Source organism: Peromyscus californicus, unplaced genomic scaffold (assembly GCF_007827085.1).
Source record: "Peromyscus californicus insignis strain IS unplaced genomic scaffold, ASM782708v3 Scaffold_14__1_contigs__length_90479793_seg_2, whole genome shotgun sequence".
Taxonomy (NCBI): domain Eukaryota; kingdom Metazoa; phylum Chordata; class Mammalia; order Rodentia; family Cricetidae; genus Peromyscus; species Peromyscus californicus.
Window position 1 is genome coordinate 34,582,727 of NW_026294436.1, and position 25,984 is coordinate 34,608,710.

The 25,984-nt window shown below is 39.3% G+C and overlaps 1 pseudogene; it reads left to right on the forward strand.

Moving 5' to 3' along the window:
- The window catches only part of LOC128109568 (MICOS complex subunit Mic60-like), a 10,297-nt pseudogene extending 4,641 nt beyond the window's left edge, over window positions 1–5,656 (forward strand).
- Window positions 5,657–25,984: the final 20,328 nt, after the last annotated feature.

Here is a 25,984-nt window from a genome sequence, read left to right on the forward strand (position 1 = left end):
GTCATAAAGTTTTGGTAGAAAAGACAATTCATAATATTCGTCGGGACTGTGATCTATAAATCAGGCATATGTTAGTCTCCTAAAATTGATATCAAGATACATAGATTCCCTATATGCCTCCCTTCTTCACAACCATAGTCTTCCCTTTATAAGCATCCTTGTCTATGGAACATTATTTAGAACTGATGAATCTAAACCAACACATAATTTTCACCTAAGGACAACACCCCCATTCAAATTCTGTCTTGTTATTATATGTGTTAAGGATTTTTGAGAAATGTGTAATGATATGCTTATATCATATTATAATATCATACAGAATATATTTTCTGACCTAAAACCCATTTCTATGCAGCTTAATCTTGTTCTAATCTGGGTTCGTCCTTGTGGATTCCTGGGAATTTCCCTAGTACCAGGTTTCTCCCTTACCGCATAATGTCTCCCTCTATCAAGGTATCTCCTTCATTGCTCTCCCACACCTTCTCTCACCCAGCTCGACCATCCTGTTCCCCCATGTTCTCATCCCCCATCCCCTATCCTCTATTGCCCACCCCCCATCCACTGTTTATTCATCAATATATCCTGTTTCCCCTTCCCAAGGTGATTTTTACATCCTTCTTAGGGTCCTCCTTGTTTCCTAGCTTCTCTGGATCTGTGGGTTGCAGTCTGATTATCCTTTGCTTTATATCTAGTATCTACTTATGAGTGAGTACATACCGTGTTTGTCCTTCTGAGTCTGTTACCTCACTCAGGATGATATTTTCTAGCTCCATTTATTTGCCCGCAAATTTCATGATGACATTATTTTTTACTGATGAGTAATACTCCATTATGTATATGTACCACATTTTCTTTATCCATTCTTTGGTTAAGGACATCTAGGTTGCTTCCAGGTTCTGACTATTATGAACAGTGCTGCTATGAACATAGTCTCTGTGGTATGCTTGAGTATTCCTTGGGTATATGCCCAAGAATGGTATTATTGGGTCTTGAAATTTTCTGAGAAACCACCATGCTGATTTTCAAAATGGCTGTGCAAGTTCACACTCCCACCAATAGTGGAGGAGTATTCTCCTTGTTCCACATCCTTCCCAACATAAACTGACATGAGTATTTTTGACCTTAGCCATTCTGACAGATGTAAGATGGTATCTCAGAGTCATTTTGATTTGCATTTCTCTGATAACTAAGGATGTTGAGTAATTCCTTAAATGTCTTTTGGCCATTTAGGATTCTTCTGTTGAGAATTCTCTGTTTAGATCTGTAACCTATTTTTAATTGGATTGTTTGGTACTTTGCTGTCTAGTTTCTTGAATTCTTTATGTATTTTGGAGATTAGCTCTCTGTCAGATGTTGTGTTGCTAAAGATCTTTTCCCCTTCTGTAGGCTGTCATTTTGTTTTAATTACTGTTTCCTTTGCTGTACAGAAGCTTCTTATTTTCAGGAGGTTCCATTTATTAATTGTTGCAGTAGTGGTGAGGGTACCTGAACTGGACTACCCTGGTAATCAGATTGGTGAATACCCTAACAGTCATCATAGAGCCTTCATCCAGTAACTGATGGAAGCAGATGCAGAGATCCACAACCAAGTACTGAGTGAGCTCCGGGAGTCCAGTCAAAGAGAGCGAAGAGGAATTATATGAGCAAGGGGGGGCAAGACCATGATGAAAAAATCTAAAGAGACAACTGAACAAAGCTCAAAGGAACTCACGAACTTTAGACCGACAGCTGTGAAACCTACTTGGGACCGGACTAGTCCCTCTGCATACTGGAGACAGTTGTGTAACTGGGTCTGTTTGAGTGGCCCCTGGAATTGTGATCAGGATCCATTCCTGGTGTATGAGCCTGCTTTCTGGATCCCATTACTTATGGTCAGATACCTTGCTCACCCTTAATAAAGCAGGGAGAGGCTTGGTCCTGCCTCAACCAAATGTACCAGGCTTAGCTGTCCCCCCATGAGAGAACTTATCCTGTTGGAAGAGGAGTGGAAGGGGAAGGTGGGGACGAGGAGCAGGAGGAGGGATGAGGGGAGGATCTGTGGTTGGTATATAAAATGAATTAAAAATAATCTTTAAAAAAGTACAAATCTCCTAGAAGACAACTCAGGAGTAATCTAAAACAACCTACAGTTGAGTCAAATACGCCATCACTAGCAAGAACAATGAAAAATAATTGAAATGATGATTTTCATTAAAATTAATTTTTCTTCTGTGAAAAAGGCACTTTTTAAGACAGCTAACATGTAAACAACAAAACAGTAGAAATATTTGCTAAACATAATTGCCCTGATAGACTTGTAAAGCATACACAAATACTGTTGAAATTCATAAAAGAAAAGTACCTGTTTTCTTTTCTTTCTTTCTTTTCTTCATTTATTTAGTTGTTGTTGTTGAAATGGGATTACACTATGCAGATTTAACCCAGTGTAGACTGAGTCTTACCAGATGGCTTTGAACTCTGCTTCCTGAGTACTGAAATTGTGTGTGTGTGTGTGTGTGTGTGTGTGTGTGAGAGAGAGAGAGAGAGAGAGAGAGAGAGAGAGAGAGAGAGAAAGACAGAGACAGAGAGACAGAGAGTCAGAGAGACAAAGAGACTCAGAGAGAGAGAGAGAGAGAGAGAGAGAGAGAGACTATGTCTAACTAAAACCATAATTTTAAAAGGACTCAAAAGATACTTTTAAAAATCAAATAAGTATAGACTCAGGCATACACAAGAGTACTCATCTTATCCTCTGGCATGACCACAGTTGTTGCTGGAGAGCTTCTCTCCAGGTCCTACCAAGCCTGCAGTCCCACAACCCACATATAAAATAATCACTCAGACACTTATATTACTTATAAACTGTATGGCCATGGCAGGCTTCTTGCTAACTGTTCTTATATCTTAAGTTAACCCATTTCTATAAATCTATACCTTGCTACATGGCTTGTGGCTAACTGGCATCTTTACATGCTGCTTGTCCTGGTGGTGGCTGGCAGTGTCTCTCTGCCTCAGCCTTCCACTTCCCAGAATTCTCTTCTCTGCTTGTCCTGCCTATACTTCCTGTCTGGCTACTGGCCAATCAGCATTTTATTTATACAGAGTGATATCCACAGCACACAGCCATTCCCATGTACACCAGCTATAGAATTATCTTTTTAGTAAGGTGCTGTGAGTCTCTCCCTTATACAGCATGAACATGGTGCCCTAGAGTTGTCTGTGTGGGAAGTTTGTCCTCCATTCACTGAGACCATGCTGTAGACACTTCATTTTCAGCAGTTCTTGGTTGACTGCTGGCAGAATAGATGGAGCTGGCCTTTTGTTCCTTGGTGGAAGGATTGGAGGCACTATCCTGTAACCCAACCGGAAGTCATATTTGGAAATTGTAGAGAAAACCGTACATTATTTAGACAAACCCTTTGAGGTGTTTCTTGTTTCTGAACCTTATACTGTTCTGTCACCAAAGAAGCTGACTCAGTCTAGTCCACTAAAAATCTCCAGTGTATCAGAGGTGATGACAGACTCTACCTGCCTGTTGCATAGACTCTGAAACAGAAGATATTCAGCTTCAACAAATGATATCCCTTCAATCCCTACCCTTGTGGTTTCTCATGAGGATGCTACAAAAACAATTACCCTGACACTGATGAAGGAAAACCCCCTTCTGTAACCTCAGCTCTGATGAAGAGCTTAGAAGACACTGTGACCCAGACTGTGTTCATCAACATGCAGGGTATTGCAGCCAAGAATGCTGCAGTTCAGGCCACAAGTGTACACTGGAACATACTGAAGATAGCCATGGGCAATCCTCAGATTACAAGGAAGAAGTTGACACAATGGCATACAGTGGAGAGTGTGTTAAAGGAACAAAGAAGAAAGGCAGTGAATAAAGCCCGATGATGCCGTTCTCAAACTAAAAGAGAGTTAGAGAAGGTTAAAAGTGTAAACCTCACATAATTACCCCAGAGCAGATACTTCAAAACATTATAGTTGCTCTGGATAATGTGCTCAGAAAGATCCAAGCTGCTCTGTAAGAGGCTAAGGTAGTGTCTCAGCATCATGAATTTGTGGTCCAAGCATGGGATTGATTTAGAAAAGAACTGAACAATATCATGTCAGATGTCACTTTTAGAAGGAAATGGATTAGTATTTCTGACCTAGCCAACAAGCTCTATACCAATGAACTGATTGCTTAGGCCTATGTTAGCACCAATCAGCTCCACAGAGTGCTAGTGCAGCAGAGAGCCACAGAGAGTCAGCACATTGAGCTAGCCTTGGAAAGGCAAAAGCTAGAAGAAAAAGGGGCCTTTGATTCTTCTGAGGAAAAGGCATTGGAGCAGTACAGAGATGTAGATGTAACCATCTTATTAAATAAGAAACACAGCTAATGCAAAGATGAAAGCCCAAGAGTTCAGAGCAATAGCTAAGAGCTAAAAACCTTACCCCTCACTGCCGCTGCTGTCCTCCTCAGCAAGAGACCTACTTCCTGTGTGTTTGTCCTTTTTATTGACTTTCTATTCTGCCTTCTCATTGATTGTAAACCCAACCACATGACCTCCTCATCACTGCCCATCTATACAGACCTCCAGGTCTTCTATGGTTGGTATTGAGATTAAAGGCATATGTCTCCATTCTGGTGGTATCCTTGAACACACAGACATCTGTCTGTCATGTGATTGGGATTTAGGGCATGTGCTACCACTGCCAGACTTCCGCTATGGCTTGCTATTAGCTCTGACTCCCAGGCAACTTTATTTATTAACATACAAATAAAATCACATTTCAGTACCAATAAAATATCACCATACAGAGATAAAACACAGGCTGAGAAGGACAGAAAGTAGAAGAAGTCAGGGATGCCATGGAGAATGAAATGTGGACCCAGCTTCACTGACAGGCAGATGCCCACACTGATCACTTATGAGATGTCCTCAAGGTGCAATAATAGGAATTGAAGTATGAATTTGAGCAGGGCCTATCTGAGAAACTCTCTGAGCAAGAATTAAAGTTTCATTGTCACAGACAAGAACAAGTTGACAACTTTAATCTGGACATGAACACTGCCTATACCAGGTTGAGCAGAGTCTGTTCAGAGTCATGCAGCTGCTGAGGAAGCAGCCAGAGAAGTCCACCAGCTCTGACATTGATTGGAGGCATTAAAGTACAGCATGAAAACTTCATCTGCAGAAACACCTACTAACCCATTGGGGAATACAGTTGAGTCAGCTGTTCTGATAACAAATTTGCCAGGCTTTAACTGAAACCATTGCCCTGGGGATCCGGACACTAGGGGTATACAGTAAGAAGACCCTAAAATCCCATTTCTGTGCTGTTCAAAAACTAGCCTAAAGAGTAGCAATGACTGATGAAACCAGAAGTAGCCTGTACCTATATTTCCTCTCCTACTTAAGTCCCTACTTCAGTTCCTACCTAAGCAACTGAAGCCACTGCATGGCTCTACCCTGAAGATATAAACACATTTAAATTTCTTTCATATGCCTCCTATTGTATTGAGCATGGTGACTTGGAGCTGAGAGCTCAGTTTGTCAATCAGCTAAAAGAGGAGTCTAGAAGAGTGACAGAGGACTGGCTGAAAGAGGCCCAAAGGACCCTAGAAACTAAGCAGCTAAAGAAGATCCTGACTCATTCCAGCACTGTGGAAATAGGAACCTCTTAAGTGCCCCAAGAGTGAGGCCAAGGAAGAATTGTGTACTGTCATATTTCATATCAAAGGAAATAAGCATTGGTTTTCTGTAGGATTTGCAACAAGGGTCCCAGATTCATCTCGAAGTCCTGTGTGAGATGTTAACACCTGTTACATTTACTTTACATGTACCACTATAATGCCAGTGAACTCCAGGAGGCTTTATTTGCAACTTGGGTAACACTTCCAATTTTGCAGGTTTTACTGGTCAGGATTGTGAGCCACTCAGAATAAGGTTTTGATCCCTACTATTGATTCTGCCCTTGGAGCAAAATGAATAAAGCAACACAATGAAAATAAGTTAATTCCAAGTTTTGTACCTGTACGTGTTTTAGGTTGAGCATATTGCCCTACCTCTTCCTGCTAGTCTCCCTTCCTCACCATTCCCTTTTTCAGTCTCTGCATCCCTTCCTAGCTTTACCTCTACTTCCGTGGCTTCTACTTTTCACGTGATTTTATGTATCTATAAGTCTTAGCACCATAAATGATGGAAAACACAATGTTTGTGTTTCTGAGACTGGCCTGATTCACTTAACATGATCCCAAAAGATTGATTTTGGTGTCCTCATTAAGGCAAGACAGAGGTGATTTGACATGGACACAGAGAAGGCAATTTGAACCTGAGCTTCATGGAGGCTGATAGGTACTGGTCTCAGCGAATGGATTATCAGAGCCACAAGTAAGAATGTGAGAGATAGCAGGAAAGATTCTCCTAGCAAAGTCTAGTCTTGCTGGCATATTCATTTTCTTACAATAATCACACTTTCAGAAGTGTGATTACATAACATTATTTTTGAAATTTATTTATGTGTACACTTATTTGTTTATTTAAAGTGAGGTGTGTTGCACATGTAGTACAGCAAGGATATATACATACATATATGAATTTCATAACTTGATTCTCTATCCCTCCTTCTACCTTGTTTTGAGGCATAATCTCTTTCTAGCTCCTCTTTTTGTGTGTGTGTGTGTGTATGTGTGTTTGTTTTGTTTTGTTTTTTTTGAGACAGGGTTTCTCTGTGTAGTTTTTGTGCCTTTCTTGGAACTCACTTTGTAGACCAGGCTGGCCTCGAACTCACAGAGATCCACCTGGCTCTGCCTCCTGAGTGCTGCGATTAAAGGCATGCACCACCACCGCCTGGCTCTAGCTCCTCTTTTATAACACAATTTTTAATTGACTCTTTGGAATTTCACATCATGCATCCTAACCCCACTTATTTCCCAGTCCTTCCATGTCTGCCCTCCACCCTTGTAGCCTTCCCCACCAAAAGAAAAGAAAAAAAAAAAACTACTTTGCTCCTCTGGCTTGTCTGCCTCTCCATACATATTTATTCATCTTAGTGGCTTTGGGACATGCACTGTGTCACACAGTATACCTCAGTTGCAAATGTTCATTGCAATGACTAGTTTTTCTGGTTCAAGGTCTCTGGCTTCCGCTACACCATCAATACTAGACCCTCACCTAAATGCCTCTCAGATACTCTGCTATTGTCCGTGGAGATCCTGAGGTTACGATTCTGCAGGACCAGTCTCTTCACAGACTCCAGCAGGTCATAAATGGATTAGATGTTGAGGTAGGTCAACTCAAATCCCTGGGTGTGGGATGGGGTTACAGCTGCCACCACTGGAGCCACCTTACTGCAGTCTGCAATGGTTAGGGTCAGTTTCACCAAGGGGCAGGACCAGTTCTCTCAGGACCAGGGAGGGGTGCAGGGAGTTGAGGGAGCATGCTCACCACAGCCCTCAGACATCAACATGGGTTTAGGCAGCAGACAACTAGCATCTACACGGCCTTTGGTAGTCACACAGGCCATGGACTTCAACACAGACTCAAGCTGTGGTGGGGACATGGACCCAAATGTGACTCTCAACAGCAGCACGGGCCCAGACATCGTATGGCCTCAGGTGGCAGTTCAGGCCTCTCACATCAGGCTGTTCCTCATTGCCATGGAGTCTGCAGTTCCCCCTCTCGGTACAGCACATGAACTCTGCTTCCCTTTCTCTCCCATTTCTCCACCAGACAGCTGGTCATAGTAGTGGTGCACAGCAGCAGGTAGGCCTCTTTCTTCACCACATTTATTATATCTTATGAGGCCATGGTTGAGTAGATATTCCTGAGAGGCTGGCTCCCTTTTTTTTTTCCTGAAACAACAGAAGAGGAGGAGTTGAAATCTAGGGAAGAAGGAGGGTGGGAGGGGAGAGAATTAGAAAGAGTAAAGAATGGAAGGAGAGGAAACTGCCATTGAGATGTAATATATGAGAAAAGAATAAAAGTTAAAAAAAAAGTAATTAGCCGGGCGTTGGTGGCGCACACCTTTAATCCCAGCGTTTGGGAGGCAGAGGCAGGCAGATCTCTGTGAGTTTGAGGCCAGCCCGGGCTACAGTGAGTTCCAGGAAAGGATCAAAGCTACACAGAGAAACCCTGTCTCAAAATAAATAAATAAATAGATAGATAGATAGATAGATAGATAGATAGATACATAGATAATTATAAAATAAAAATCATTAAATCCTAAAAAATAAAAACAAATATTTCTTTATTCTTTGAGAATTTTACATATATAAACAAAGAATTTTGATCATATCTACCCCAGACTCCCCCTAACCTTTACCAGACTGTAGCTGGAGAGTTTTCTCTCCTGGTTCTGCCAAGGCCCTGCAGTCCCACAGCCCATTGATAAAATAAACACACAGACGCTTATATTACTTATAAAGTGTATGGCCATGACAGGCTTCTTGTTATCTACTTCTTCTATCTTAAATTAACCCATTTCTATTAATCTATATGTTGCCACGTGGCTCATTGTTTACCGGTATCTTACATTTTATTTGTCATGAAGGTGGCTGACAGGTCTCTCTACCTATGCCTTCCACTTCCCCCAATTCTCTTCTCTTTGTCCTGCCTATACTTTCTGCCTGGCTACTGGCCAATCAGTGTTTTATTTATTACCCAATCAAGCAACACACGTAACATACAGAACATCCCACAGCACCAGACACACCCTACTTTCTCTCTCTTCCAATCTGGTCCCCCACTTGTTTTGAACCCAATAAGTCTAATCAGTGCTTCCAAAATGTGCATGGGTGTGGGGCCATCTCCTGGATCATGGACAACCTAGCAGAGGCCATAGGCCTGAAGGAAATCTACTCTTCCTTTTCCACAAGTTATCATCTGGGAAATTTCCTCTTCTAGGGTGGAGCCCTTCATGAGCTGTTCCTCTGTCTATGTTGAAATTTGGATTAGCTTGATTTAGTGCAAGCAACCAGTCACTGTGAGTTCACGTGTGTGACACCCTTGCTGTGTCAAGAAAACATGGATTTTCAGCAATCCTCCTAACCTCTGGCTCTTGCAATCTTTCTGTCCCTTCTCTTTTACAACCTCTGTGCCTTCACGGTGTGAGTATAATACAGGTTCCTATAGTCACTTCTTTGCAGTTTGACCAGATATGGATCTTTGTATTAACCACTGCCTCCTTCAAAAGTAAGTTTTTTTTGTTTTGTTTTGTTTTGTTTTTTTCTGATGAGAGGTCAAAGCATCACTAATCCATTGATATAAAGACACATAATTATACAGCAGTTTGATACTAGGTACATTTTACAAAATAATAGAATTGGTGGAATTTGTTTAACTTCTAAGACCCATTACCTCCCCACACACACATAGGTTCGTGGAAGTTTATGCAAATTTTATTATGTGGGGTGGGTCAAAATCCAGTCATAAAGCCACTGGTTACCCTGGTAACATCTATTCCATTGGGCATATCTTTACTTATAAGTCATTATTGTACCCTGTAGGGTTCAGAGCTGAATGATACATTCCACCCACAGCAGCCTGCATAGCAACTTTCAGAGCTATAGCTACTAGCTACTAGTAAGGAAATTTCCCTGTCTGTACCGGCTGCATTTCATCATGTCATGATACTCAAGGGTGTGGTATAACTATCAAGTACTAGTAGGAAGTCAGTCGAGAGCAGTGACAGTGTCCTGCATCGTTTTGTAATCTATGGGACCTTCTGTCCTGACCAAGAACTGTAAGGAAGGTATCCTGCATCTGGCACTAGGCTTTATATTTGGTTAACTGTGGTTATCTATATCAGGTTCTGGCTCTCTCTCTCTCTCTCTCTCTCTCTCTCTCTCTCTCTCTCTCTCTCTCTCTCTCTCTCTCTCTCTCTCTCTCTCTCTCTCTCTCTCTCTCTCTCTCTCTCTCTCTCTCTCTCCATGTTTCTCTTTCTCTATGTCTGTGTTCCTGTCTCTTTCTGTCTATTCCTCTCTCTCTGTGTGTGTGTGTATGTGTGTGTGTGTGTGTGTGTGTGTGTGTGTGTGTGTGTGTGTGTCTGTGTGTCTGTGTCTGTGTGTCCTTTCTCCAGCTCCCTTGTTACTGTAAGAGTGCTAGGATTAGACATACTTGCCATCATTTCCAGCTTTTAATGTGGGTTCCAGGAATCAAACTCAAGTCAGTGTCAAACACTTTTATCCCTGAGTCATCTTCCCTTAGTGGTGACTTTATTTACTTTTCTCTCAAGCCACCAAGTTTGTGGCCATTTTCAACAGTCAAAGAAAACAAATACACATGAGGCTTAAACATGCTTTTCATGCTATTCTTTCTCTTTCATTCACCATTTAAATCTAATTAGTCCTTCTCTATATACACAATACTACAAAATTGCTTTTGTAAAATTCAGTTGCAAGAGGTTGTAATATAGAATTCATCTCTGTACTCTATTCAATCTACAGTATTCAGAGAGAAAAAAAGAAAGAAGAAGGCTGGGCAGTGGTGGCACACGCCTTTAGTCCCAGCACTCGGGAGGCAGAGGCAGGTGGATCTCTGTGAGTTCGAGGCCAGCCTGGCCTACAGAATGAGTTCCAGGAAAGGCACAAAGCTACACAAAGAAACCCTGTCTTGAAAAACCAAAAAAAAAAAAAGAAGAAGAAGAAGAAAGCTAAGGGGGTATGCTTTACCCAGCAAGAGCCACCCCATTAAAATAAACAAAGCAACAAAAATCAGAATGTATTTTTAACAAATAAAATTGTTTTCTTCATTTTCTATTTTTCTTTTCAGGTTTAAAAAGGTTGGCATTTTAATGGTACAGAAATGATTTATTAACATGATTTCATTCATTATATCATAAATTTATAACTTTCCTCAGAGGTACTTGTATTTTTGTTCATATACTCATATACAGCTTGGAAGTCAGTTATGACATATCTGTGTGACAGGGTCCCTGATATTTAAGACATAGTTTTATTGCCCCCAACATAAACTTGCTGGAATTCCTTCACTTAAGTATGCTCACATCACTAGTTCTCTTCAACAAGTAAAGCAGATGTGAAAAATGTCAGTCCTTGCCTGAGTCAGTAATATTTCCAAGATCCCTTCTCCTGACACTCACCTTTGTAATCACATCTTGAAGACTATGGGAGCAGATAGTCCCACAGCATGACACAGTGCCAGTGAATCTGAAGGTGGGTTGTCTGACCATGTGAGGCCTGTAATGTGAGATAGTCAAATTCTGATGTGAAACTATGAAAATGTCTGTGGAATTATTGCAAGGTGTTTTAGCTTATTATGGAAAGTGCATGGAATTACTTCTTAATCCTATGTTCCTGACAATGATAGTGTTCAAATAAAGTCCTTAATCTATTAAGCTTAATTATGATCTCTCAGTAATTTTCCATGAAAGAATTCAGACTTTAGAATAATCTATCCCATTAATCCTCATTGGAATTGAACACAATTAAAAAAAAGAAATAATTGATCTTAAGATAGAAGTCCATAAGCTGGTATAGTAGCACATGCCCACAATCAGGGCACTGAGAAGTAGAGGCAGAAACTCAGAGTTCAGTGTTTTTTCTCAGCTACTTTATAAATTCAAGGCCAGCATGGAGGATAGTTCCTGTCTCATAAAACAACAACAAATTAAATTCTAAAAAAAAAAAAAAAATGGGAGTATGTATTCGTATGTCATATATATGTACCACTTTCTTTTTCTCTGTAAATATAGAATTTTTTCTTTTCAATATTTTTATTAATTTGTAGAGAATTCCATACAATGTGTTGTTGATCAATTTCATTCCTGCTACACCCCAAGTCCTGCCCCGTCTGTGGCCTCCTTTTTTTTTTTTTTTTTTTTTTTGGTTTTTTTCGAGACAGGGTTTCTCTGTGTAGCTTTGCGCCTTTTCCTGGAACTCACTTGGTAGCCCAGGCTGGCCTCGAACTCACAGAGATCTGCCTGGCTCTGCCTCCCGAGTGCTGGGATTAAAGGCCTTGCGCCACCACCGCCCGGCCTCCTTTTTAACTTGTATATAAATAGGTTAGTTGGCCCTAGGCAGGAATTTAATTTTTGTTTAATTATTTTCATTTAAAGTTTTCTTCTAATGGCAGGAATTACCTTATTTGCCCCCTTCTCCTAACCCTTCCTATGGTGCAGCTTCTTCCATTCCAGTCCATGTCCTCTTTTTCTCTGCTCCCCCTTTCCAGTTTCCTGACCCCTTTCCACGTTCACATAGTTGTTGGTGTTGTCCTTACTGAGTTCTTGTTTAGGCAGCTAGGTAGTTTGGGTATCATGGGGGGACAGTCACTGACAGTTCTGGGAGACACACTCACAGAAGATTCTGCACTCTCCTGATTCTTAACAATCCCTCTGCTTCCTTTACTTGTGATGTCCTCTGAGCCGTAGTTACATGAGTTGTGCTGTCGATGTATCCATTAGAACTGGGCACCGAGGTCAGTTGCTCCCTTCATTTTGAGGAGTTATGATTTTCTGTTGTATATTTTTAATCTGCTGCAGAGAGAAGCTTCTATGGTAGGGGAAACTTACCTGTAGGTGTAAAAGCAAGTGTTGAGAATCCAGGTAGGAACCATGCTGATTTAGTAAAGTGGTGTTAGTAGGTTCTTCTCTCAGACCCACCTCACTAGCCCTGTCCCATGTCCATGTTCCCAGTAGCAGGATGGATGTCCCTGCTGAGCAAGCCTAAGTGCAAATAGACAGCTTCTGGTTATCACCAAAATATGAGAGCCACTGTTGCAACATTAAGTATATCTTTCCCTGAAGGTCATTTTTCTAGTTCCTAGGTGTCACACCTGTGTAGAACTACTGTTTGCTTCTCTCTCTTGGCAGCTTGCATAGCACTTTGGAGCATGACATGAAGCAGTCCTTAGAGAGAAAGATTTGTCATTCGATCCTGCTTGGATCCTCCAAGTCTTGTGTCCTAAGTGTATGGTGTCTTCATCAATGGGAGCTTACCTTTAACTTCTAGGAGGCAACCAATATCAATAATAATAGATTATACTGTTTTGAGAGTCTCTTAGACTCTTGGTGGATGACATTGTTATCCCAAGTGATGTACTTCATTTAAACTATATGTGTATACACATATGCTCATATATGTCATGTGTGCTTTTATGTAAATAAGAAAGTTAGATGTTTCCTTATGGCCTTTCAAACTTCCTGGTGTTATATTTTCCTCCTCCCATCCTTATGTGTTGACCTCTGTCTTAGTCACTGTTCTACTGCTGTGAGGAGACACCATAACCAAGGCCACTCTTATAAAGGAAGCATTTAATTAGAGTCTTGCTTACAGTTTCAGAGGCTTAGTCCATCATCATCTTGATGGGAGCATGGCCCTGGGGCAGTAGCTGATAGCTTTGTTCTGGTCTGCTGGCCAAGAGATAGAGATTGGGCCTGGTGTGGGCTTTTAAGACCTCAAAGCCCATCCCCAGTGACACACTTCCTCCAACAAGGCCACGCCTCCTAATCCTTACACTCTTTTCAAACAGTACAACTCCCTGGTGACCAAGTATTCAAATATATGAACCTATGAGGGCCGTTCTTATTCCAACCAACACAATCTTTCTTCCCAAATTAAAGCCCCTCCACCCTGTTTTCCCTCTTTAGCCCTTAGTGCCCTTTGTATCCTACTCTTCTTTTCACCTATACTGTCTCAGCTGTATTGGTTAACCTGCCTGTCCATACTTCATCCCTGTTTCTGGAGCCTTAACTGTAGGGGTTGTGTTGTAAGTGTATTATTAATCGAGGGCAGATACTCTGCGGGGGGGCTGATCTCTTCATTTTGAGCAGTTGTGACTTTTTGCAATGGTCTCAGTCAGCCACAAAAATCAAAACTTCTTTGATAGAGTGTGAGAGGTACACTTTTCTCTGGATTTAAGGATAGGTATTTGGGATGTACATACAGGTTATACTTGTCTAGGAAACTGGCAGTTAGAGGTTCCCCACTAGGTTTTGCGGCTTCACCAGCCACAGGTAGCTGCCTAAATTTACAGTGTAAGACATGAATCCCCTCCTACTGGGTGGACCTTAAATTCACTATGACTGTTGGAAACCCCTAGACTGTAAATGCACTATTATATCAGAATATGTTGTCATGCTGGCAGATCATTGTTGTGGTATGTTAGCATTTTTGCTGAATGTGAGTGCTGAATGCTTTTCTCCATTGGGAGCTTGTACAATTCCTTCCAAAACTATGGGTGCTAGTTCACAATGAGAAGGCTTTCGGGATAGATCCAGACCAATTCCTCCAAAATATGTGTTTTCTTCAGCAATAGGGTCTTATCTACTTTCTGTGAGACACCAAGTTATCATGTTCACTGTTTTTTTTTTGGGGGGGGCGCTCTTAGATTGCCCTGACAAAGAACTGGAAAGGAGATGTTTCATATGCTGGCCTCTGAGGCTTTTGTTAGATAAATACTGTCTATGGAGTTTTAAGGAAGTATCATCACCATAATTTACACAATTGTGTGTGTGTGTGTGTGTGTGTGTGTGTGTGTGTGTGTGTGGTCTTCATGGTGTGTGTGCTTATAGATAGATTATATGTAACTTTAAGTAGGCATAATATAAAATAATTTCCTGTACCTTTTTCAAACATCCTTAGTGTTATTTATTCCTAGTCCTTCTTTCTCCGTTGTATTGTCATCACTCCCCCATGTAGAATGCTTTCTTCTAGGACATCAATCAGCTCGCAAATCATGACATGGAGACTTATTATTAATTACGAATGCTTAGCTGTAGTTTAGGCTAATCCCACTAGCTCTTTTATCTTTATGTAACCTGTTTCTCTTCATCTACATTCGACCTTGGGGCTGTTTTCCTTTCTTTCGTTCTTTATGTCCTACTCTGTGTCTGCCTGGCTTGCAGCTGCCTGACTGGCTGGTCTCAGATGTCTCCCTTTCTTTCTCCCTGGTTCTCTCTTCTCTTGGGCCTAGATTCCTTCTCCTACTTATTCTCTCTGCCCAGCAGGCCCACCTATCCCTCTACTCCTTAGCTATTGGCTGTTGAGGTTTTTATTAGACCAATCAGGTACCTTAATCAGTAGACAGGCAAAGCAACACATCTCCACATCATTAAACAAATGCAGCACAAATATAACACAGGTTTACATAGTTAAAGTAATATTCCACAACACTTTCATTTCCAGCCAAGTCTTCCACACAATTTTTTTCACATTTCCCATATTAGAGCAACTGTGCCCTTCCTTCTCTGTAGCCCTATCTCACCATGGTCCCTTTTGATTTTCCTGATATCTGTAGTTACAACAGATTATATACTTGCATCTAAAGATTTGGACCTGGAACCCACAAATAAGAGAAATTAACTTGCATTTGTCTTTCAGGGATTGTGTTACTTCACTCAGTGTAAATATTTTCTTATTCCATGTATTTACCTGTGAATTTCATGAATGAGAAATCTGTAGAAATTTGTGGAAATGCTTATTAATAAAAAATATTTTCTCTGTGTTCTCATGACAGAATAGCATGATTTTAGTAAAGCCCTTATGATCATGGTTAATAAACTATGTACTATGAAATAACCTTGTCACAATATAACAAAAATATCCAATACAACTAAGCTATTTGATCAGATACCTTGGTTAAATAAATTGGTGAGAATACTATCACATTGTAGTATGTCGAAATTGACTTTTGTATAAAGATTGGTATGCACCAGCTTGACACGTCTTCTGAGAAATACATAATCTGTAATTTCTTGTTTCAAGAATTCCTTATAAGAGATGTTCTCATAGGAATTCTCAACCAGATGTGAAAACTAATAAAATTCTCCAGAGAGTCTTATCACAATCACAGCACTTGCAAATTGTCATTATTCAAGTCTTTAATGATAAAACTAGAATGCACATCATTGAAACAGAAAATAATAAGCAGCAATCCCTTAGAAATTTGGACTGTAGAGATCTTACAGAAGAAGAAATTAATGATCTGTGGACATGCAACAATACTTAAAATTATATGTATAGGAAGATATTAATATAATTGTAACAGAGCTGCTTAGAAAATAATAATACAGTAAGGAAAGGTCAACTGTGTAGATAAGCAAGTTAAAACATTATTTTGGAATCAAGAGAAATTTTTAGACTGTCTTATATGCAAACCATATCTAAAAGTTATTCCCTTTCAGCTTGACTGGAAAATTGATCTATGAGCTTTTTGGTGGCATGTTTGCACCAATTTCCTATCTGGTTCATTATGAAAAGTATATTTAACAATATTTCAAAGATGGCATTTATTTATTTTAATAACCCTTAATTTATTCAAGGGCAAAACTGAAATATCAAAACGGATGTTAAAAGATAAAATAGCTTATGCAAATGAAACAAATTGAGGCGAGAACAGGATATCCCCTTGATTTCCTTCATCTTACATTTAAAAGTAACAAATCTAAAGTCATTTAGTAAAACATATTTCTGGCTCTACAAAATTCATACATAATTTTCACTTCCACATGACACTTCTTACATCCAGTCAGTTTAATTATCTACAACCCTTGAGTGACACTTTAAATTCTCTGTGGCCCACTGAAAAACTCTGTAAAAGAAAACTAAGTGTTATATTCATTAAAATGTCAGAAGCATTTTTCAAATTCCAAACAGTAAGACATTTTCAATGCATACTACTAAACTACTACTACTACTACTAATAATAATAATAATAATATCAGGATGGAGTCATTAGCAAGCATTTAAATGAACAATTGTCAAATTATTCACGTTCTTTGTGCATAGCATCTGAAGAAGTAAAATTATTTTGAAGATCATCTATAGAGGACAAGACTGTAACTTGATAGAAATGCAGGGAGCTTAACATAACACATAACGTAGCTGCAATTGTTATGACAGGACTCCTCAACTGCCATTAACATTGACAGAATATTATTACATAGAAATTCCAAATGTGTGGCAGCTTGGCAGTGATTGTCTTCTACTTCGGTCTTCACAATAGTTACAGGGAATACATAAGTGGAGAGCTTCATTTTGTAACCATATTCTCACTTATCTATCTTAACTGTTAGCCAAGTCCTTGAGTATCAATCTCATATTTCTTCATCACCTGGCTCTGCTCCAGTGTCCACACAGGAGCTTTAAGGATCATTCTCAGCATGAATGTTTGAGCCAAGAAGACGTATAGCTCTCCTCATCAGGTATGTCCATAGGTTTGTGAGGAGATAGTATTGATCCAAACACTGATATGCTGAGCTAAGCCAGCAACTTCTGCTTCTGCCTAAAACCTGGCATATTGGCATTATTTACATTCTATCTGCCAAAGGACTAGACTGATTTAGCAGATCCTTTTCCCTCTAGACATTTTTTCCACCTAATTGAGTTAAATTTTGAAATGATTGCAGTAATTAGGGTCACTAAAGTGGTCCATAAATTGGTAAACACTACAAAAAAGATTATAATAAAACTGGAAATATTAAAAATGGAAGATTGAATTATATGCTTCTCATATGAAATACTTTTAAGACTTTCAAGTTTAAGACTTTTATGAATTTTAAATGTAAAGCTAAACATAAAATCTAGGAAGAACTATTTCTTAAACAAATTACAAAAGAAGAAAACCTGTGTTTTAGAGTAGGCAAAAATACTAATCAGGGAGTGTCCTCACTAGTTTTATGTTAACTGATCACAAACTGCAGTCATCTGAGAAAATTGAAAAAATGGATCCATAAGATCTGTTTTAGGCACAAAAGCCTTTCAGGTATCTTCTTAGCTAGTTATTGATCTAGCAAGGCCCAGGCCATTGTAGATGTGCCAGACCTGAACAAGTGGTCATGATGCTTTTGGTGATGACATTTCATTCCAGTATTCCTAAGTAAGACAGGGAGGAAAGAAAAATATCTTATTGGACTAAATTGAAATTCAAAAATTATCTAGTTTAGATTAAGAAAAGAAACAACAGACTAAAAGTATAATTACACTTCATATATGAATAAAGGATTCATCTAAAGAATTCATTATGACATACAAAACAATAATGAAAGAAAGTCAACCAAATGTAAATAAACAATTTACCAAAAGAAATGAGCAAATAATATATATTAAAAGTAAGAATGTATGAATAAACAACTTATATTCCACCAACAAACACACTAAGAAAGAGCTCGGGAGCTCACTCACATTTACTGTAGAATCAAAGACCATAGAATATTTTGAAATAAACCTAACCAAGAAGGTGAAAGACATCTACAGTAAAAATGTTGAATCTCTGTGGAAAGAGGTTGAGGATGACACTAAAAATTAGAATTACATCCCATGTTTATAAATCAGTACAATAAATATTATGTAAATGACCATCTTACCAAAAGCAATTTATATGTTCAATGTAATCCTATTCAAAATGTCCATAACATTCTTCACATGAATAGAAAAAAATCTTAAAATTGTATAGAACTAAAAAAGACTCCAGAGAATCAAAGCAATCTCAATTAGAAAGAATACTACTGATGTGATTGACATTCCAGACTTGAAGACATATTATGAAACTATAGTAATTAAAACAATGTGGTACACACACACACACACACACACACACACACACACACACACACACGCAAAAATATACAGATCAATGGGATAAAACAGGAGACAAAAATATGAGTAGTTGTAACTATAGTCATCAGATATTTGACAAAGAGGCTGTCTTAGTTAGAGTTTCTAACTATAAAGAGATACCATGACCACAGCAACTCTTATAAAGGAAAGCACTTAATTAGGGCGGTTTACTTACAGTTCAGAGGTTTATTCCAGTATTGTCATGGCAGGAAGCAAAGTAGTATCTAGGCAGACAGAGAGCTAGAGAGGTAGCTGAGGGTTCTTATATCTTGACTCACAGGTAACAGGAAGAGATCAGTGTCATTGGACATATTTTGAATATATATGACACCTCAAAACCTATCTCCACTATGACATACTTCGTTTCACAAGTCCAAATCTACTCCAACAAGGCAATAGCTCCAAATAGTGCCATCACCTTTGGGAGCCATTTTCTTTCAAACCACTACAGAGGCCAAAAATATATTGGAGTAAAAACAGTATCTTCAAAAACGATCCTGGGAAACCTGGACATTTAGGAGAATAAAATTAGACACTTATTTATCACCCTGCATAAAACTTAGCTCCAAGTGGATCAAAGACCTCAACTTGAAAATTAAAATCCTAAAACTGGTAAAAAATATGATAAGATATAGTCTAATAAAGGAGTTTATGAATAAAACTTTATTTACCCTGGAATTAAGGTCAACAATCGACAAGTGGGTCCTCATTAAAACAACAACAAAAAAAACCTCTCCTATACCTAAAGAAATAATCAATGAAGTGAAGAACAAACTCACAGAATGGGAGAGAATTTTTACTAGCTCCACATCTGACAAAGAGTTAAAACCCAGAGCACACAAAGAGCTCAAAAAACAATGTTAGGGAAACAAAAGACCCAATTGAAAATGGAGTAGGGATCTAAACTGAGTTCTCAATTTAAAAGAAATAAAAATGGCTAAAAAATACTTCAAAAAGTGTTCATCGTCATTAGCAATTATGTAAATGTTGGCCGAGCAGTTATAATTAATATAAGCCTCTGTGTGTTTACTTGGGGGACTTGAGTGGGAGAGATTTGTCTAGACTGCCAGCAGGCTGGGACACAGGAGAACTTCCAGCTACAATTGGCATCTCACTGTTGGTCATTGACCCACATAGATCCAAAGATTCTCAACACACAGAAACAAAGCTACACTAGGCTTCCTAGTCTCACAGTCTCATGCCAACAGCAGCACAGACTCATCTCCCAACAGCTGTCTACAAGATGGAGCTGGCTGCCAGAAGCGATGAGCTACATGTCATGGCTGCGGATTCCTGTCGCAGTACACAGAGGCATCTGCAAGCCATGCAGCACAGTGTGTGGTAGATATAGTTTTTGCTATTACAGAAAAAAAAAAAAAAAAAGGTTTCTGGGCTTCGGAGAGTTGGTGGTATACATGGGTCCAAAAGCTGGAGGTAAACATACCACCGCCATGTTGAAAAGCTGAGGTGGGTGGAGTCAACAGCCAAGGCTCAAGGCTGCTGCTTCTGTTCTAACCACTCTGCAGTTTAAACAATAGATTCACAATAAAACAGATTCAGATGAAATAAACCTCTAAATGGTTTACAATGTGTATAAAAATGTATGTAGGCTTGAAAGAGAGAGAAAAAGGAACATAGACAGTTATATAAAGAAATAAAAAGTTTTAAAAATAAAGTCTTTAAAGAGAAAGTAAAGGTAATATGGAAAATAAGCCACATTGTAGCTGAAGATTTCCTGTGTCCTAGCCTGCTGGTGGTTGGGACAAATGTCCGCCACTCACGTCCCCCAAGTAAACACACAGTGGCTTATATTAATTAAACTGCTTGCCCATTATCTCAGGCCTACCACTAACTAGCTCTTACATTTAAACTAACCCATAATTCTTATTATGTTGAGCCACGTGGCTTGGTACCTTTTCTCGGTTCAGCCTTCACATCTTGCTTCCTCTGTGTCTAGCTGGCAACTCCTGACCCAGCCTTCCTGTTCCCAGAATTCTCCTCTCTGCTAGTCCCCCCTATACTTCCTTCCTGGCTACTGGCCAATTAGTGTTTTTTTCAATCAATCAATCATAGCAACACATTTTCACATCATACAGAAAGACATCCACAGCACCACATAAAGATGGAAATCACACTGAGAGTCTGAATTATATTGTCTTTGGGATTTTTAACTGAAGAGAGACATTTGATTGCAAAAGCTGCTGAGTTAAACCAATGTGTATATTTCTAAGTTATCTTGACTTCAAACTTTGGATCTAAGTATATGTTGCTTTGGAAAGGAGGCTCTGCTTTTGTTTCTATAGGAAGCAAGAGGCTATGAATTTGTTCCAGGTTAAGATGGATCAGATTTGATCAAGCCAGACCTCCTGAACCTTAACAGATGGTACCAATCAACAAAGGTGGTAGCTGGGCTTCCCAAGACTTGACTATTATCTCAAATTTTCTCAGGATCCCCATAAGACTATCAGCACCCCCTATCAGCAGGAAGTAGCCTAGAAAACTACACCCATATTCCCAAAAATGGATTATAGATATTTTTTCTTTGTTAGAGATTGGTTACAAATTGTTATTGGTCATAGTCAATATCTTTCTAAAAGGAAAAGGGGGATATGATATAGTTATTTTATGGTAGGATGAAAGGGTAGATTATTGAACCTACTTTTAAAAAGCAACAACTTGTTTAAAAATGTTTTACATTGCTATGGATTTTACTTTATTGATAAAAATTTAAAGTTAATTTTGTTATACTCTATGCATATTTCCACTCTTGTTTAAGGTATATTTGTGCAGCTCATTTTAAAGTGTATGGATAATTAAGAAATACAGATTAGGCGACGGAGAATAGGAAGAAGCAAAGTGCTAGAGAGGCCCACAGAAATCCACAAAGATACCCCCACAACAGACTGCAGGCAATGGTCGAGAGACAGCCTGAACTGACCTAGTCTGGTGATAAGATGGCCAAACACCCTAATTGTCGTGCTAGAAACCCCATCCAACTACTGAGGGATCTAGATGCAGAGATCCATGGCTAGGCCTCGGGTGGAGCTCTGGGAGTCCAATTAGCGAGAATGAGGAGGGTTTATATGAGCGAGAATTGTTGAGACCAAGGTTGGATAAAGCACAGGGACAAATAGCCAAAGGAATGGAAACACATGAACTATGAACCACTGGCTGAGGGGTCACCAACTGAATCAGGCCCTCTGAATGGGTGAGACAGTTGATTGGCTTGATCTGTTTGGGAGGCATCCAGGCAGTGGGACTGGGTCCTGTGCTCATTGCATGAGTTGGCTGTTTGAAACCTGGGGCCTATGCAGGGTCACTTGGCTCAGCCTGGGAGGAGGGGACTGGACCTGCCTGGACTGAGTCTACCAGGTTGATCTCAGTCTACGGGGGAGGCTTTGCCCTGGAGGAGGTGGGAATGGGGGGGTGGGTTGGGGGGAAGGTGAGGGGGGCGGGAGGGGGGGAGAACAAGGGAATCCGTGGCTGATATGTAGAACTGAATTGTATTGCAAAATAAAAAAAAGAAGTATTTAATAGAAAAAAAAGAAATACAGATTAATAATTAGTCTTCTATGACAGTCAAACTTATAGTCATGCTACTTAAGTTTTCTAGGTATACATAGATATATTTCAATTAGGTAGGTAATCTGTAAACACTTCAAAGACCTATAGAATATGGCATTTAAAATGTTTTTAAAACTTAGACTTTCTGGACAATGAGACACATCTGTTCCTGGCAGCACCAATTTACTTCAAAGAGGAAGATAGATGTCGAAGACACTCCATATGGAGTATATCTTCTTCTTGGCAAAAATAGCCATTTGGGCAAGAAACTGCTGTTGCCTGGACTGCTGATAGTATGTTATATAAACTGGACAAGCAGGACCCATTGGACGGTGATCACTGAACCAAAGCAAGATGAAATGATCTTTCAGGTTCCTGCTTTGCAGAGGAGACTGCCAGACATTCTACAGAACACAGGAAGAAGCATTTGAGAAACTATAGGCCTATAGGCTGGAAATGGATGCCCCAACATTGCAGAGGAACTTTGAGTGACTGTCTAAGCAGCCAGCTGTCTCTATCATTATAGATTTTTGGAAGCTGCTTACAATGTTCTTCCTTTTTACTTAGGTAATATTATATCCTTCTGAGGTCTTTGAAGTAGTTGAAGACTAGATAGTTATAATTATCATTTTCCTTGGTTATGATAAAAGATAAATTAGATATGAAACTTTAGACTCACAAATACAGGATAGATAGAATATTTTCTTAAATTTTGCCAAATACAAATAGATTAGGTATTTTAACTATAATTCTTCTTGATAACTGTTCTATTATATGTAATTTTATTATATTAAAGTTAAAATCTTCCTTTTAGATTAGACAGAATAGGGGAAGTACTGTGAAATATAATTCTGTATGCTGTGAATGTGTGTTGCTCTGATTGGTTGATAAATAAAATGCTGATTGGCCAGTAGCCAGGCAGAAAGTATAGGCAGGGTAAGCAGATGAGGAGAATTCTGGGAAGAGGAAGGCTAAGTCAGGAGTCACCAGCCAGACACAGAGGAAGCAAGATGACAAGGTAGAACTTAGAAAAGGTAGCAAGTCATGTGGCTAAACATAAATAAGAATTATGGGTTAAATTAAGTGTAGGAGCTAGTCAGTAATAAGCCTGAGCTAATGGCCAAGCAGTTATAATTAATATAAGCCTCTGTGTGTTTACTTGGGGAACACAAGTGGGAGAGATTTGTCCTGATGGCCAGGGGACACAGGAAATCTTCCAGCTACAAAATGTCCATAAAAACAGCTCAGAATTCATCTCACCCCAGTCAGAATGACTAAAATCAACAAAACAATCAACAATAAGATATTGGCTAGGAAAGGGTAATGCTCATTCATCAATGGAAATTGATGTGGCCACTCTGGAAATCAGCAATGGGCAGTCCTTTAAAAACTAAACATAAATAACCATATAACCCAGATATACCACTCCTTCTCATACGCCTAAAGGGCTCAACATCCTACTACACAAAGACTTGCTCAGAGACATTGTTACCTCATTTACACTAGCTAAGAAATGGAAACAACCTAATGTTCTTCAAGCAGTGAATGTATAATGAAAGTGTGGTACATATTTCTCTATGGAGTATTTTTCATCTGTAAAGGAAAATTAAATTATAAATTGTGCAGGTAAATGTATGGAAGTAGAGAAGATCATATTGAATAAAGTAACCCACACCCCAGAAGACTAATGCCACATGTTCCCTCTCAACTGAGGCTTCTAGTTCAGATACATCAGATGTGATTACATATACTGGAATAACTGTGGAAACCAAGAAAGTAAAAATGGACCATTGCGAAAGAGAAGGATGAGGGCAATAGAAAGTTACAAGTGATCTGATCAGGAAGATGAGGAAAGGGTAGCAATGATTCTAACGAGGAAAGGAATGGAACGAGGATAAAATAACATTAAGAATGCCTGAAAAGTCCTAAGTAATCCTATTACTGTCCACTTACAAAATTATAATACATATAAGTCTGAGTATAAACATACAAATAAGGTTTAAATGATTTTTTTTCATCTGGACAATTGATTCCTCCAGGAGCAAAAGATCATGTAACACACATCCCAATATCAGGCAAATGACATATGATCACTTTCATGTGTAGTTTCTAGCTCTCAATCTTCAGATATGGATATATAATGTTTATTATAAGTAGGAACTAGGAAACTATAAAGGGACCATAAGGTGAGGACTTGAGAGGGAAGTAGCAGTGTGCATGTTATATAATAGGGGAAATGAGAAAAACTGAGAAAGGAAATCTAGTTAGGGAATGGGTAGAGGTTATACAGTAAGAGAAGGAGGAATGATGGACTAATAACACCAATAATGCTTGGTAAAGCCTCAAGGAATCATATTTTATTATATTTACCTAAATTATATGCACTTTGTAAAAGTGTACAGATGTATATAACTAAAACAATGTTATGCCACTTCTCTGACAATGTACCCCACAAGAACCATACTCTAACAAAATTCCGAGTACCTTTAATGAGAAACCCCATTGTGCGTAGATGTTCAGAGTAGTCCAAATGACTCCCAAGAAAATATATGTTACTGCACCTGCTCTTGTATGCCTCCCAGAAGTTGAATATAAGCTCCTCTTGCTAAAAATGCAGTACACTTCAGACCTAGGATGCAGATTATTGATGTTGGATCTGACCTCAAAGCTACTTCCTGTAGTCTAGATTCCATGATACCAAAAAGTAAGTTGCCAAGGGAGGGAAGCAATTAATAGCCCTACGCAGCTATGACTCCTATGCACTTCAACAATGACCAGCGTGGTAAGATATCCATAAAGGTGCAAAAGTGGTGCTCACATGTTGATGCTACTAGAACCCTAGCCAATTACATGGAACTAGTGGGGTCATGTTCTTAGGAGAGAAAATACTCCAGCAACTTTGCTAGGCCAGCATAATTCCTTAGCTACATTCTAAATCTTACTGTTAAACACACAGACATCAAAGAAGTCTTTCTCTGTAGCAAATGGAGCCCAGTACAAACAACTGCAACTGGACACAATGCACAGATCATTGGATTGTTAGGCGTCCAGCCCCAATGGACACATCTCCAGCACAGCTCCTGCATCTGTGGCTCAGGAGCATCACAGAAGAGGTGACCGAAAGATTGTTAAAAGCCAGGATACCAGGAAATCTGCTGTGTGACTACTTCTCTTAGAAAGAACTGCATGAACAAGACCTGAACAATAATAATATCACCATGTCAGTAGTTAATGCTGATGTGGAAGAAGAGAAATCTCATGGCTGTTCTGCCTCTAGACAAAGAACTACAGGCAACTGCTGAAAGAGGAAGAATTAGCCTTCCCCAGGAATGAGGTTCTTGATTGATTATCCAATATAAAATTGTCATCCCTAAAGCCATATACTGACAAACAACAAAAAAGTGTATACATATCCACACATGTATAACAATATAATAAATGTATATATACACACAACATATATATGCACACACACACACACACACACACACACACACACACACACATATAATCATCAAAGAAAAAGAGGCTATCAGGTTGAAGGGTAGAGCATGGAGGGAACTGGAGAAAGAAAGGATAAGGAGAGAAGAGATAGAAATATTTTATAATTAAAAATGTAAAAAATAGTTTGCTGTGGGGTGGTCTGTATGTCAAATATGTTGCTGATTGGTCAAAAAATTAAACACTGATTGGTCAGTGGCCAGGCAGGAAGTATAGGCAGGACTAACAGAGAGGAGAATTGAGAGAACAGGAAGGCGGAGGGAGACACTGCCAGCCACCACCATGACAAGCAGCATGTGAAGATGCTGGTAAGCTACGAGCCAGTTGGCAAGGTATAGATTTATAGAAATGGATTAATTTAAGATTAAGAAC